Raw genomic sequence first — 14,071 nt, 5'->3', positions numbered from 1 at the left:
AAATGAATACAGTATAGTAGTTACTAGCCCTTCTGAAATAAAGTGTTGTGCAACTATTATGAAAGTTAATTAATCAACATATAAATCTTTAGAATTTGAAAGTCTATGTGGATGGTGATGTGCTGTTGACTTCAGAATATGAATTCAGAGGAGTTTTTGAAAATTTAAATGCGTATTGCTAGGTGTCTGCATTTGTGGTTTCTTGGTTGTGGCTTAAAGATAATCAATTTCTAAGTATTGCAATATAAGAAAAACTTCATAATTTATAAAAGCTACTGTTTAGTCTATATGAAACTATTTTGTCTGACCACTGAACCAGTGGTGATTAATTGGAATACCATCAATTATAAAAACTTTTTCTTTTACTTATAGCTATTTAGAACAGCAATTAGTGAACTTTTGTTCAGTGTTTGTGATTATGTTAGACACACACACTATAGTCCATTTCTTTTAGCGAGGCATATTTGCACCGACTCGCAGCGGTGCCCCTTTACCTCGGAAAAGTTTCCTGTTCGCCGATTGGTTAGAATTATCTGTCCAACCAATCAGCGATCAGGAAACCTTTACGAGCTAAAAGGGCACCGCTGCGAGTTGGTGCAAATATGCCTCGCTAGAAGAAATGGGCTATAGGTTTTTTCTTCCATTCCGTACAAGCCTATTTTACTAAGTAGGACATCTGGGTCCTATTGCTGTACAGTTCAATAATTTGAGTTTGTCATTGCCATTCGAAAAGCTGCTAGCCCAACCATGAAGTATATAGGAGTGGTCTGGTATAATATTAGTAGAAGGATGATATCGTGTGTTTGTAATTTTGTCTTCATTTTTGAATTATTATTGAAAGGTTATATGTACTTTTGGTAATTAGGACAGGAAATTTTGAAGGATGTGACAGTCAATATATAATTAACTTTAAACTTGTGTTCTTTCTAAGATACTAGTTTTACTTATTTCTGTGGTTTGGTGGAACTTATGAATAGTTAAGCTAATCCAGCAGTTTTAAATTTTTGCATACACAATGAATTTGGTATTTTGTTTCTACAATGTCATATAGAAACCTTGAAGACATTTTCCATTTCAATTTTAATTTGTTTTGGAGAACTTTCATTTTATTAAGATTTGTTTTTAATTCCATAGTGTAGTCAATTATAATTGTATATTGTAGTTGGTACATATATAGCATTTGTCTATTTTTTTTTAAAAATTTTATTGAACACATTATCAAGCTCAAGGTTCAAGAATTTTAAGTAGACTGTACACTGTCCCTGTAGTCCCTGTAGATTTGCTGCCTATCTCGAGCACCTAATATATTTAATACAATATTAGGCTGTCCATTTTTTTTAAATATTTCATAAATTTTCTCATAAATCATGTTTTCTTTATTCTTCCAAGTAACATATTTTGGACTCTTGCAGGAACTTTTGTGATCAAGTATTTTACCATTATTGTAATTGAGGTTTACTTGGTTTATGTGTAATGTTTGTAGAAAGTGTATTTCATTATCATTATTATTACTGTTACAACCTATCACTTATCTTTACTCGGCTACATTATTGATTTGTATCTAAGCTTAATTTTTAAATATATAAGGGATTTTGACGAAGGAAAAATCTATTTCTGGGCGAGAGACCCGTGTCACCCAGTGAACACCCCCCCCCCCCCCCCCCCCCCCCGGTCCATAAAGTATATTGAATGTAAGCAAATCGGAACCCGGGGGGTCCGGATTGCTTGAATATCAATACCAAAATAATGATATAAATCTTTTATATATAGCCATAAAGTATATTGAATGTAAGCAAATCAGGATCCGGGGGTGAAGTTCACTGGGCGACACGGGTCGGACCCCAGAAAATGCATTTTGCAGGTGATTCTCTTGAATTGAATAAGTGTAAAATACTCTTTAAGTTTATGCTAAAAATATTAGTGCATCTGATAAGTTCGGGATCAATTATTATTGTCATCATCATTGTTGAATATAATTGTGGTTTTAGCGGCATTCAGCTTGTAAAACTTTCTTAATGTTTCGTATTATTTTTATTTCAACAGTATTCCATTTCGCCAGTATCTGTGCATATCTCATTGTCAGAAAAGGGAGGCAAAATCATGTCTCGACTTAATCCTTTACTTTAACAGACAGTACAAAATATAAGAGGCACTTCAGTACTGTATATTCAAACCCTCTCCTATCCAGCAGAATCCTACACTTAACATTACCCAAGAAATGGTTTCTCCTGCCGACTAACCAATAGCATGCAGCATCCCTGCAAATGAGAACAATACCAACTACGATGATGAGTGGGAAATTAGTCTGCCTTTAAAGTATGCAGCTTCCGGCAAACATCCCAGCCAATTGCAAAGCAGCTCACGTCAACCTGAAATTTCTTCCAGGAAACACTGATGTCACTTCCAAGCAGTTTACCAGGTCTGGTGCTCTGCCTGAAGTGCACATCGACCAATCACCAGCCTCGTAACAGATATTTTCTCTGCTTACGTCATATCGACCAATAAGAATTCGCCAGCCAAAGAAGACTTTGGAAATTTTGCACAAATAGCCAACAAATTACTTTTTAACTTCAGGCTACATGTATTGCGAGCTCGAGAATGAGCAAGGGACAAGATTGCTTAAAATATTGAACCAATACTAAGAATACAATTCTTGAGTATTTAATTTCAAACTGCCACCCTGATTTTCCTTTAACAACCAATCCTGTTCTTATTTTTTATACTGTCACAGTAAAAGAAATAAACCAAGACCACATGATTTACCCTCTGTATTGACAATGAGATGTGCATAGATACTGGCAGAATGCAGCACTCCTAAAAAATTAGATATTAAGAAAGTTTCTTAGAAGTAAAATGCTGTTAAATCGGTAATCTTATTCAATTCTACATTTTTGAAAGAGGGTCTCCTCCAAAATATTATTATTGTTATTAGGTTACCAAGACCACAGAGTTATATTTACAGACTTTTGGTTTTTTTTAGTTGCTAATTTTACTCAATTTGTTCCTTGTTCTAGTGTCCTAATGTTGAGTTATGGTATGAAAGGTTTCTGACTGAATTTGGCTATGCATAAATTGAATACTCTGACATATTGAATGTGTTGGGATTTCTGAAAACAATCTATCTTAAATAAGCAGCTTGTTCTTTTGGTTGACAGTTTCTTGAATATCTTGTTCCCTCATTACAGATGACAAATACTCTGTAATCTTTCTTTCCACATTTTGGTGCATTATTCTTTATCATACTCGAGATCCACATAATTTTTTTTTAACTTGTGATTTTAAAAGAATTCAGTAGTTTACTAAATATAAGGTAAAGCTGTCTTAATAAATTCATGAAATTCAATTTGAATAATCTGTCCAAGGTAGAATCATTTTAAGTACTTAAACAGTCTTATCAGATGGTCCATTCTTGATGGACTTTCACTACACCAAAAAATTTATTTTGAAATTTTATTCTAGCATAACAAGGGTTATATCTACAGCTCTGTTCAGCATATGTTGTTTATTAGAGAATGTCAGTATTCTAATTACACCAGTATATTTTCATTGCCACAATATTTCTAATGACACAGAAAAGTAAATTGTTCTGACTCTGTTGATTATTTCTTGAAACTTTTTTAGTTTTAATAATATAGAAAACCATATCAACTCCTCTTGAAATTCTGAGAAATTTTTTAGTGTAATTATTTTTAAATTTTTTGAGTATTATTAAAACATATATTTTGGTGGTTTACTGCAACAGGTATTGGAAAGAAGGAAAGTTTCCTTTTTAACTTTGTGTGCATACATTACTTCTACAAATATAGTTACGATCGTTCTACTGTAAAATCTGAATATATTCTGTGAGTTGCGGAAATGTCTTGCGCTCATGACGCTCTCACAGTGTGATGGTTTCAACCTTACTGTCCGTGTGCTGAAAGTCTTTTCTGATAGGTATTGGAGTGTAGTTTGAGATATGAAGTGATTCAACAGCTAACTTCATTACACTTATCATTTGTGGACCTGAAAACTTTCTTAAGACAGGAAGCCATAGTCACTAACATTGCTGAACTGCAATTATGATAATGACCTGTTCCTTTCCTCCTCCGTTAATTCATGAATGACTGAATCTTTAAACATTTGACTAAAATTTTCAGGATCTTACAGAGTTGAGAAAACACTTAAATAAGTTTTATTCCATGTCATTGCTGTTAAATAATACAATGTGGTTAAATTATTAATTGGAATGATCATTTAGCATTTATTGAAGAAGTGAAAGTACTGCTATTGGAATACTAATGGTGAATGTTTGCTTCACCAGAAAGGAGGTTATACTATTTTCACTAAAATTCAGTTTTATTAGATTATTCCTGCCATAAAATGTACAGTACTGAGAACATAGTGCTATGAGAAATTAATCAGTACTGTAGTTCATTCAAAATATCCTTAATCTGGAAAGTTTTTATCGTGTTTTTAGTAGGTTCATAATTTAGTCTATCCATATGTTCAGTGCTGCCACAATTAGATCTAAAGTCCAGGTTTTCTGTCTTATTTAGTCATACTCTTTTTATCTTGATAGCAATTGCTCTGACTAGATTGATTAGATATTTACTCAAATAGAAATACAGTAGAAGGAATTTCTTGTGTATTTTGACACTTTTTCATTTAGATTTTGTTACTTTCCTTGATACTTCCATGTTTTTGTCTAAAATAAACATTTGCTTATTTACTCTAGGGAAGCATGAACATATTTGTTTAGCGCCATTAAGTACTATTGAATAAGAAAAAAAAATTTAAGAGTTTTCTGTGAATAGATTGCTTTGGGATTCTTAGATGCATTTTGTTCAGACACTTTCAATTGCTCGTGGGAATTTTGATATCTATCTCCGTTTTCACTTCACACTTCTTTTTGTATTCAATTATTCGTTAGATTATCAATAATACTGTATATACTGTACTGCAAGAGTTGGTTTATTTTTACTATTTCCATTTTAAAACATGGTTTTTATTTGTTTTTTTAACACCAAACAGAATTAGTAATTGGTTATCTTTGGATATCATAAAACAACTGTGATGCATATAATCTTTTCTTTTAATGTATATTCTCAAAGGCAAAAAATCAATAGCTAGATTTCTCTTAATTTACTATTGTTTCAGCTTTCCAGATAATTCATTGTAAGAGAGTTAACTCTTAATAGATACTTAACAGTTAATGGAAATAAAAATATATCAATATTTTTAGTGATAACTAACTTTTACCCGAGTGTTTCAAGGTAACTTTTAAAAAGTTAATACCTAATTGTCTCTTTGCCGTATTGCAAATCTTAAAAATTGAGCATAGTACTTTGTGTACCCAAATATGTCATAAAAGAAATTTAATTAGAAAGAATACTATAGTCCATTTCTTTTACCGATGCATATTTGCACCGACTCGCAGCGGTGCCCTTTTAGCTCGGAAAAGTTTCCGGATCGCTGATTGGTTGGACAAGATAATTCTAACCAATCAGCAATCAGGAGACTTTTCCGAGCTAAAAGGGCACCACCGCAAGTCGGTGCAAATATGCATCGCTAAAAGAAATGAACTATAGTCTATATTTTGGGGGCATCAACTAACTTTTAAGTTGATACTGTATATCTTTAATGAAGAAAAGTGTTGAAATGAGATAGGTACTTTCAGATGAAGGGATTTAAGAATTCAATTTGTTCCATCGTCTTAGAAGTAGGTGTTCTGGATTCAATATTAGGTATTATTAAAACTATTGTGGGATTGTTTGTGCTATTAAAAGACGCAGGAGATGTGAGTGAATAAGTCATGCGAGTCACAGTTGCCATATCATATTTTGGCCTTTTTTGTGTGCTACTTTTGCCCCCTTACCAGACTTTGATTTTCAATTTACCCCTCCCCACATTTGTCTCTTTAATAATCATATACAGTAGGCGATAGGTCTGTAATTCTAATAGAGTCAGTTGTATTATAGTTCCCCCATGACTTTCGATAACAGGTTTGAAAATTGCATTCAATATCAATTTAGATTTCTATACTTTTCCTTATCAAATTAAATGTCAATTTCTAGAAATTTAAAAAAAGATTTTGCCTACCCAAAAAGATAATTTACACCTACATTTAGATTTTTTACATTTTACTTCTGTAAATAAAATTACAAGAATATGGACTTTTTGTTTAATTTTGTATGTAGCGATGTGTATATAATCCACAACTACATGTGCTTTCATAGGGTTATATAAGACAACAATCAAATCGAATTTAATATTAAGTTGTAATATGGTGAGGAGTTTTGATTTGTATATTTTTACACATTTTAGTTGTACTTATGCGATACAGAGATAATGTATTAAGCAGAGATAAATTTTCTGTACCTATTCCTGGTTTTATTGTGGATACTATCCTATGATTACAATAGTTTGTCAATCTTAATGGACTCCAAAATAATTGGTTTTGATATCTATAATTGACACAACTTAGAGAGGGAAAGCTCATATAGAAATTGAGGGTCATTACATGTACTATATGAGTTTGTGTTATTGCTTGTAAATTTTCATAGTTTTTAAACATTTGCTTGATTTTGTTTAGATGTGTCAATATAATTGGAACTATATATTTGCTATGTATTTGAAAGTCAACTACTGAAGGTAAATTGCCAATGATGTCAACACAAATGTGAAATGCGGTCTCCTTTGAACTAAGATGGAATCAAGATTTAACAAATTTTAGCTGTAAATTCTGACAGACGACAAAGCAAAACATTGCATTTGTCCATGGTACGTGATGTTCATTTTTGCTTTATGCCTCAGTTCTGGCCCAAATGGTTGATAACACATTCCATAAAATGCCAAGAGAGGATATCACCACCAGAAGAACTGTATATATCAGTTTAACTGAATACCAAATATGATTCTTATCTCTCATCTCCTTGACAGCGTGAACAAAAGCTGCATCAACTTCAGATGATGGTTTGCTTTTAAAAGTGGATACTTGCACAACATGAGAAAATTAAAACTCAAAATGGTATTGGGTATCTGCTAAATGTAAGTCAGAGACTTCCTTGCACACAATTGTGTACAGCTTCAGTCTGCAAGTCATTGCACTGATCACAAATTAGCAAGATCCTTTGTTTAAAGGGATTCAATTTTTCCCTTGATTGGCTTTTTGACATTAAATCACTTCTGTTCTTCGATTGGGATTACAAGCATCAAGCAGTTTATACTGTTCACCACAAAAAAAAGACGTTTGAAGATGAATTTAGTTGGATCAGACTGTCATGAGTTTTTGATAAAGAATTTCATCCTTAGATAACTGTTCATGCCTCTTAATATGGTGCAGATGTGTAAGTGGATACACTGATGGCAATCGCCTAGTGTTTCATGAAGCCCACACTTTATTCATTCTAGCTCTAATTGCAGTTATTAGAATTGTTGAAGCATTAGAGCATTTAAAGAAGGATTGAATGCTGTCAACAGGAGTAGCCATAACTGAATGTTTTCTTTCACCAACTGAAATATAGAAGAAAAATTATTGCCTGATAGGTAAACTGATTTTTACTACAATATCTTTGACTGTGTATAAATGAAGAAAAATTTATATATTGTTTTCTTGAAAAGGGTTTCTTTATCTTAAAATCAGGTTGATATACAGTATATATATATATATATATATATATATATATATATATATATATATATATATATATATATATATATATATATATATATATATGTTTGATATTGCAATCTGCTGTCTGGCAAAGTACTGTATTAGTAAAACAGTATTTTTCAATTATTGTTGGTGACTCAGTTAAATTTCTGATATAACTTAAATGTTATCATTCAATTATTTTCCCTTGACAACATGAGAATGATTGCAAAATTTAAAGAATTCAAGGAAAAGTACTACCAAAACCAGCATTTATCAATTATCAATGGTAGCAATTTTGAAATTACGTACACATTTTTAAACAAATAAAGCTTTCATTCTGTCATTTTTGGATTCTTAGCCCTTAAAACATAGCATTAAACACCAAAATGTGAATTTTAGATTATTAGTATTGAAAATATGGACAAACCAAGAATTATACTAATACTTTTTGCGGCCATTTTGTTTTTCGACTAGAAAAAATAAAAACTATAGTGATGCTAGTGCATGCTTTTCCAAGAGTCCACTGAACAATATTTGAATAATTGTATAAAAACTAAGAAATCTTAGAGGCAGTTTATTTATATTTAGTCTATAATTGAAAAAAGTACTTAGAGCAACTGATATAACTTCTTATTTTATTAACCAGACGGTTAAAATTTTTTTGTTTGAAGTGATTTAACGACTAGTTCATTTATCATATACTGTAGTCTGTGGACCTCTAAATTTTCCAAAATCAGAGTAAGAGGCCATAATCACTTCTATTGCTAAAGTTGTGGTCAGCTAAATGATAATTTTTTTATGTAAATCTCATAAATTATTCATTTTGAATCCCAACAGAATTAATCCATATTATATTCTCTCTCATAATCACAGGGCTGCAGTAGTACAGGATTTCACTGAGCAAATCAAAACAGTAATTCATTTTTGTATATACAGTAGATTCAGTATGTAGCCTATATGTGTATTTCTTCCTTAAACAGTTTGTGGTGATTATGTTCAGAGCCCTCTGCAGATACAAAAAAGAAAAAAAAATGCATATAGGCCTACAGTGATACTACTGTAAAGCTACTGACATTATTAAGCGTGAACTTTCAATCCTTGTTAAGTGAAATAAGAGATTTACTAATAAAACAGAAAGTACTGGTATATCATCTTGATAATATTGTCCAAACAAATTACACATGACTTTCACTGATACAAATTATTGGTAGACTGCCCCTTGAAAGCTAAGATATACAGTCTAGAGGGACTAAAAAACATTTATTCTCTGAGGATACAGTGGACAGTATGTTTTTAGCTGAGGCATGTGGATGCTCTGGTGAACCTTATACTGAATAGGTTATCAGAGAAGATTAATCTTGCTAGGCAAGCATACAAGCAGATAATAAGATACCTTAGATATGTAAACCACTCCCTCTGAGGTCAATAGGAAGCCACCAGTGTCATTCCACAATATGGCAACCTCTTTCCACACCATCTTCTTGAAGAGTGACCTCGTAAATATGCAAACATCGGTCTTTCCCCACAACTCCAAATTTTTTGACATGCTAACAGATAAGAGTGACCACTCATATGGAAGCACTTGTCATATCTTGCTTAAGTGATTGACAAGGACTATTCAATTTCCCTAGATTACATTGTGGTGAAAGGTAGATTCCTCTCAGTTCCATCCTTGGCAACAGCTCTACTGTCATGTGGAATCATGACTCCGACATTGTCTCCCTTGTTTCCGAATGTAGGGCAGTGCATTTATGTTGTCTGTAAAGCCTGTCGTGCATTTCCCCGTCACCAGTGACTCCTGAGCTCGACGGGCCTCGAATACTGCTCACAGTTTCAGACAGTTTATTTGAAGGCAAGAGTCCCTTTCAGTATACATCAATAGTAGGCGAAGATAATCCATGGTACCTCGCCACCAAGTTCCTGGAACGCATCAGGAAAAAGAGAAATATCTGATATCCATATCTTTAACAAAGCACCTTGAGCCAAATGAAAAGTGTTGTCCCAATCCAATCAGTTCCAGTTGGTTCTGAATCAGTGGAATATAAGTTCTGTTTGGATTGGAAACTGTTTCAATGATGGTTGAAATAATAAAAAAGGAAATACCTTATTTCTATACAACCCTGTAAAATGAACTTTTCGATGCCATGGACCCTTAGAGCTTCATTCACATCATTATGAATCAAGTCTTCATCTGCTTGAAGCTCCCAATAAATGCAGGAAGGACTGCATCCTCTTTTCCGACAGAAAAGTCCAAAATGGGACAAGCCTATGATCATTCCTAAATATATAACACTCTGTGTCTGAATTAGAAGGGAGTTTATAATTTTGACCAGGACTACAAGTCATCGTATCAACTTTACCAAGCATACTCCGAACAGCTCTCTTCTAGAGTTCGGTTCAAAATCAACTAATCATATAGGAATAAAAGCAATCTTATGCCTTGAAGAGGCATTAACTTGAGATTGGAGCCACTACCCTGGTGAAGATTTAGGAGGATCTGTCCAGAGTCCAAAACAGAGGCATTTAGATTGAAAAACGTTCATACCATCCATGAACCAAAGGAATCCCCTTGACTGTGAATGAATGACAATGTGGAAATACAGTAAGCATGTCCAGTTATTGTAAGCAGCCAGTCTCCATCCCTTACAGCTTTCAGTACCATAGAAAAAGGTTCTATCAAAAACTTAGTGAGAACAGTTTACATGTCTAAAATTGATACTTCTAGAACTGGTTACCAACCTCCTAATGCTTTTGACACCATAAAAAGTGTGTTGTCATACTCCAAGTAGGAATCGGAAACCTTCTCTGTTACCTTCTTCTCCATGACCATTGCTATTTTCTGTTTCAAAATGTGGATTTTGAAAGGATCATTGAGCTAAATTGGTAATGGAATGGGATCCACAGACAGAGTGGGGCTGAAAAACAGAAGTCCGATATCCTTCTCTTACCAACGACAAAACCCATGGTTTCAGGTGAAGGCTTTTCCAACCCTAGTAAAAGTGGGGTATCCTGATTACTATTGGAATTTCTTGTTCGAGACCATCATAGTGTTATTCTAGAGGAGTAACGAGTCCTACTGGAACTTCTGCTAGGTTGAAACCAAACATCTTAAGAAATTTAAAGTAAGATTAAGGTCCATGTGGCCTGCAAAATTCTTTTTAGTCAGACCCAATAAAACACCTACACTGTTAGAAAAAAATTCTAATCGGAAATTCTCCGTAAAACTATACGGTTCTAAGCCGTATTTCAGTAAAATACAGACGACCGTAATTTTACCTTCCTTTTTATTATCTTTTACGGTTTGGTGACCGTAATATCACTTCATTACGTCAATATATCCGTTTTTAAAACAGTAAAAATCCTGGAATAAATATTGCCAGGCATTTACCGTTTTTAATGGAATTTTTTAACAGTGTACCACATAATCCACAGAAGAAAAACTTTAAGTTTCAACAAAGCCTGGAACAGGGATTCATCATCTGTCTCGGCATCATCTAAATCATTATCCTCACGTTCAATATCCTGATTTTGCAAAGCATTAATCCATAAAAATTCAGATTGTCCCTTTTATTTAGTACCAGAGTTGTTCCATGTGCCTGCGCAAAACATTGGAGGTTGATGACTCATTTCAAAGCCTACTCCTCTATAGGTACTTGTCCCAACATTAATACAACTACTCCGTATTAGAAAACTACTATTGTTAAGCTTACATTAGGAGATATTTGGCTACTACCAGTTGTATCATGATAAAACTATTTATCAGCTTGAGAAGATCCCATTAGAGGCTTATTGAAATGCTGTGAACCTGGCACCATAGGTGTAATATGGCATGGCATAGAAATGTTGCTCATATGTAATTGCTGCAGTGAGAGCAGAGATGTCTGAATCCAGACTTCTAACTCAATGTTCTATTGCAGAATCTGATATTCTAAAAAAGTGTACTAGATTGCAAAAAGGCGAGGGTTTACAAATTGAGAGATCATGGCTCATAGGAAACCAGTCAACTCTATACTGTGTTATGCATCTTAAGAAGTAAGCCTAGGGTTCGAAGCAGGCCAGGTTTGCCCAGGAACACTGCCACTTCTAGAAGAACCATTAAGCTTCTCAGACTGCATGACCAAATCAAACTAAATTTCGATTAGTAAAGGAAATTGAGATTTACTTTCAAAATAAAGATTATACTGTAGCATCCCTTATAATCCCATCAAGTCCTGATGACTACTTTCTTCAATCTCGTAATCTCATTTAATGCATTCCGAAATACATCAACCACATCTTACATTCTCGGCCTTACAAAAACCCTTTCAAGTTTTTCATCTATTACTTCTTTTATTTTTTTTTCTATCTTCAATAGTCAACAACTATACAAAATATTCACTCCATTCATCCAGGATTACATCCATGTTCTACCGCATCTCTCTCTCTCTCTCTCTCTCTCTCTCTCTCTCTCTCTCTCTCTCTCTCTCTCTCGGTGGTGACACTACTGTCTCTGATAGTATGTCGGCTTTGCAATCTATTGTGTTGGAGTCATCCGGAAGTAATAAGTTAGTCAGCAAAATTTGAATATTTTTATGTAAATTTGAAAATAAAAATAGGAATGTCTATTTTATTTGGACCTCATCTCATTGTAACCTAATGGTGAATGACCAAGCAGATTTATTAGCAAAGCAAGGTTGTTGTAAAGAAAATTTTGACTACAATTTCCCACTGTCATATGAAAGTGTTAAAAATAATAAAATAAAAAACGTCAAGATATAGAATATAGAGTATACCTTGAGATTAACTCGTTTTGAAATTATATGAATATCACTAAGGGGTCAGAGCCAAATTACATGAAGAGTGGTTTACATACTAGAAAACACCAAACAAGCTGTAGTGGATTGCGTTTAGGATATAAGTATTTGTGGGACGTGACAAATGGTAGAAATTCCAATATAAGAAACTGTCGATTTGTGTAAGGTATCTAATGGGCACAGGTTACATCACTATTAAAAGAATGCAATGAAATTGAACGTTCTAAAATATAAGTTAAAACCTTGTCATTCTATGTTATTCTCGACAATTTTCTTTATGGATCCTATGGTGTTTTTTTTTTTTTTTTTTTTTTTTTTTTTTTTTTTTTTTTTTTTTTAAGTTAAGAAATGTTTGTTGAGAATTTGATTAATCGAGTGGGAACTTGTTGTTCCGGGAATGTCTCCCTACACCATATTACAAAGATCAACAGGGGAGGGAAAGGAGTATTAACACTGAAGGGTACAAACACCCTAGAAAGTACTTTGATGATGCAGTTCATAAACCTTCACTGTAAAAGGAAACTGCACTGTCTAGAGACTTGGAAACTCCAAAAGTGACTAGGTAATTGATTGATGGTCTACCTTGGCTTTGTCATTTCAAGGCCATCTTCACTCTTAGGCTCTATTTATACACTATTACTCTAAATTATTTAGACTTACTCCTTTCAATATATCGGGTATGGTGTCCAGAGATTAAATATTCCTGTTAGACACAATCAGTAAATAAAGGGAGTAGAAATACGAACATGTGTAATTAACCTAGTCTAGTTACTTTATCACACTGTAAGGACAGTGAGACAAGCGTCACCAAGATCAACTGATACTTTATTCAAATGTGCATGGGAGTATATTACAAGGTGCGGAAGGAAAGGTAGGATGGCGCTGGCGCCAAATCAGATTGAGTTGCCCGACAAAATTACGAGTTAACAGAAACATGTAATGAAATGATACATATGTCAAAATGTAGCTCTGATAGAGCGGAATACATATACATGGGAAACCACGGTGTGGCGAAAGGAGAATTCAAATTAATAAACAGTTTGTTGTTTTCTGGACGACGAAAGGAGCGGTGTCCTTACAAGTACTCCCCCCCCCCAAGACATCGGGCGGCGTAGAGGGCTGATGATCAATCTTCGTATCTTTTCGGGCGTCGGAGGGTTCCTCTTGTTTTTGAACGGTGGTCGGCGTAAGGATCTCTTCCTCTTGTCGTCGTTTGATGATTTTTCTTTCGTTGGGCGCCTTGTTTTGAGGTGGAACTCTGGATCTGCCAGGTCCGGCGGAGGCGGTGTCGCTTCCTTCGAGAAACGCTGGTTTCACGCGGTCTATTGAGACCCAGTCCTCTTGGCCATGGACATCGAGAAGGAAGGCTTTCGTTGTCTTCTTAATTACCCGGTAGGGGCCTCGATAAGGTCTAGTTAGTGGTTGTCGATGAGTGTCGACACGGACGAAAACGTACCCGCAGTCATCCAGGTTTTTTGGCTTGAAGTGCTTGGTTCTGTCCTGGTAAGTTTTGAGACATGGCCTGAACTTCCTGGCGATGTCCCTTAGGTGATCCAGCTGCGTGTCGTCGGTTGATGAGGGAAAGAATTCGCCAGGAACTGTGAGCGCCTCCCCGTAAACCTTTTCGGCGGGCGAAGGTTCGCCG

Source organism: Palaemon carinicauda, chromosome 1 (genome assembly GCF_036898095.1).
Source record: "Palaemon carinicauda isolate YSFRI2023 chromosome 1, ASM3689809v2, whole genome shotgun sequence".
NCBI classification, from domain to species: Eukaryota; Metazoa; Arthropoda; class Malacostraca; order Decapoda; family Palaemonidae; genus Palaemon; species Palaemon carinicauda.
This window is presented reverse-complemented; position numbering follows the sequence as displayed.